Source organism: Hylaeus anthracinus, unplaced genomic scaffold, assembly GCF_026225885.1.
Source record: "Hylaeus anthracinus isolate JK02 unplaced genomic scaffold, UHH_iyHylAnth1.0_haploid 0, whole genome shotgun sequence".
Lineage (NCBI taxonomy): Eukaryota > Metazoa > Arthropoda > Insecta > Hymenoptera > Colletidae > Hylaeus > Hylaeus anthracinus.
The window spans coordinates 19,558,746-19,562,365 of NW_026533254.1; positions in this window are offsets into that span (position 1 = coordinate 19,558,746).

Consider the following 3,620-nt stretch of genomic DNA (forward strand, 5'->3'; position numbering starts at 1 on the left):
GACCTCAATGTATACGATTGTGCGGTCTGTCTATTCGTCTACTACTTTGTCTCAAGCACATCTAGGTACAAATTATGATAATCTAAATCTGATTATGCAGTAGGAAAGACAAGTCGTGCTTCGATGAGATGTTAAAAACTGGGTGCTGTATATTAGATAGATAATTATAAGATAGAATAGCTGTCTCTCGTGGAAGGTATGTAGCTTCTTAAACGTTGTAAGAAAGATCAGAAAATCGGTTATCCAGCTCGTTGATAACGATCATAGACCTAACGATCGAGTTCAATTTAATTTACTGGAAAGTATAATGTTTTATACCATCCATTAAACAGAGCTAGGGAACGATCATATTTATAGTTAACGTAACATTATTTAAATCATCGTTTAATCATTACTATGATTTCATTTGTTATTCATGTATCTTATCATTTTATGTATATATTCATATTTAAGTTTCTGATTTCCTTTAATATGTATATAACAAACAAATCCCAGTGATTCATTTCATTCTGCTTCTATCTTCTACTTATTGGCATTAGTATATAAGGTTATAAAATATTGTTTTTGCACTGGAAAACTAAATTTGTCTACATAACCTAGGAATTATATTTGTAATTACAAACGTTTGGTTCTGTTCGATGATGCAAATAATGAATAAAAGGTTATTTTAATTAATTTGTAATTGTTTCATTTTTTAAGAAAACCAAGAAGCCTTGCCTAACTCTGTTTCCAAAGATTTGAAATACATACGTATTCCAGAAAGACGAACGGGAGAATGGAGGATACAAAGATGATACATTGGAATTAACAAAATGTACAATAATGACCGAATAACCGATTCTGTTCCTCATTATGGATCACTTAAAATTATAATAAAGACTAACATGATTTCATTATATTACACATAAATATATACAAACACATCTTCTCTTATATCAACAATAATTCTCGTAATTGTTCATACTAATATCATACAAATATATACAGGATGAGTTACCTACTATACTGGAATTGTAAATCTTTTCATTGTTTTTCATGATACATAGTTCAAAGAAGAAAATTTTTGACTCGAAGGAGCATACAATAATTGTAAAAATTACTTTTCTCTTACTGTTGCAATTTGCCAATAATTCAAGGTGTATTTAGATTCTCTTGAATATTGTCATATCATGCGATTTTGTAAATTAATTTTCCTCTTTGAATTTTTTTCATATTACCAAAAACAACAGATATTTACAACTTTAGTCACGGCTAACTCACCCCCTCTCTCGCTCAATGTTTGTGTGTATGTGTACATGTGTGCGTGTTCCGTGTATACTTCATGTACCGATAATTAAGATATAATATTAATTTTTAATGTTAGAATACTCTTCAATGTTGAACGCAACAGTTGCACTTTAAATACAGAATCACATGCCAGTTCATTGCACCTCATGCTGATACAAGACTATTGTATATAAATATCATATTTTTTACTACATATGAGAACTATGTTCTTATAAGTTACATTCCACCATTTTTCGAAGAAAAGCTTAACAAGTTTTAAATTAAAACTTTCAACATTGTCTTTTGGCCTTCAAGTACAACAACAATCGGAAGTTCAAAACTCTTTCAAATAATGTATTACTTCTTTTACTATATTTATGTAAATTATGATTACCTGCTTTGCAGAACAGATAATGTAGCTTTCAGCCCCTAACAAAGTGATGTTATCTAACAGCTATACAACTATATAAACTCAGTATTATCTTTCATATAAATAAAATGCAATTCTGTCTAATTGTGATGAAATTACAAACATATGGCATCACTAACTTCTTGTTAAGAGGGGAAGTTGTTTGAGGTACCAACTATGAATTATACAATATCTTACTTATTGTTCCTTTTAGAGTAAAAATACATATGATGAATGTTGTTCCAGATTAAATTTGAAACTTTCATTTGGTGTATGCAAATCCTTAATAGAATTGATAGTAAACAAAATATTAACCCAACACTTCCTGTTTTTAATATTCCAGAGGGTAAAGCTGTTTGCTTATGCCTCAGGACGATTAAACAAAAACTATATATCCAGAAGTGTTTAACTAATGTTTGCATTCAAATAATATTTTTTATTCCACGCAATGTAGAATAGTTCAGGTAGTAGTATGTAGTAAAATAGATATGTAATTGAATTTTGCTCGTTTGAAGTCATTAGTATAATTATTGTTCAAACTATTTATTAAATAAATATTTTTATACAAAATAGAATCCAAATGTAACATAAAATAAAAAAGTTGATTGTTTAATTGATAAATAAAAATTTCTAGGTGGTGAAATAGAACATTTATGATCATTTATAAACAAATCAAAAATCATTATTTTCACAAAACTAAAGAAGCATTAAATAAAAACATTTCCACATTTCATTTCGTAATTTTGAAAGACTAAATTTGATCGTTGTTTATTTTGTAAATCTTTCAAATAGAAAATAAAGAATGAAGTAATAATAATAAAACAAAGGAAGTAAGATTGAACAAATTTTTAAGGATTTAATTTGATTTAAAATGTGCTGCATATTCCAGCATTTACTCATTTTAAATATTATCTCCTCTATTATCCTGTAGGTTTTACTATTACAAATTGATATCAATTTTCATTATTAAAATATTGTACATACTACACTGAATTTAAAAGTCCTACTTTATAGTCTGACTATTGAATTTTTCTACAGGAATAATAAGAAAGAAAATTTTCAGAAAATCTTAGGTCTATTGAAAAGACTAAAATTATTCATGATGTGGGAACGTCCTCATTTATTTTGAACAACACTAAAAATAGAATCAAAGAAACTTTAATAAGGAAGATAGAGCCTTTTGTTATAAAATTTCATGACTTCATATTAAGATTAACTAATTGACTAATTAAGACATAAGAACAACTTGCATTTTATTAAATGTTATTAAATGAAATTGAAAAATACTTATACATATTGTTACAAAAAATAGAGTTTTGACTCTCTTTCTGTAATAAGGTCATAGCTATTATTAAAAAAATATGTTCAAAATATCAACTATCACTGCTTTGATGACTTAATTTTCAAGTTTCATATAGGAAGAAATTCTGATTTAAAAAAACTAAGTTAACCAGATGTTATTTTATCGATTCTTATATTTTTAAAACATGAAATCATTGATTTTCATTGTGTACTAAATTTACCTGTATGCACACATGTATCGACATGGATCATCATATTGGTTCGAAAACCAAGTATTAAATATAACAGATTTTTATATTAAAAGTAACAAGTCTTCTTCTCGTTACTAATATTTACTATATGTATACCACTGTAACACAGAACTTCCTTTAATAGAGTTTCTTATAATTACCTTTTCAATACATGGAAGATTTTTGCAATTCACAATCGCGGTAACAAACTTTTCATAACTGATGAAAATATTCTTGGTTCTAGAGCTTTCCTTCGAAATGTGATGGTATTCAGAGTGTCCCGTGAAAAGTGTGGTTATTTTCTTAGAAACTAATGAACATATCGACTTTATTTTTCCTACAAACTATTACGAATAAGGAGTACATTACACAAGTGTTGGAGAGACGCCAAAGATAGCAGCGTCCTCTTAATA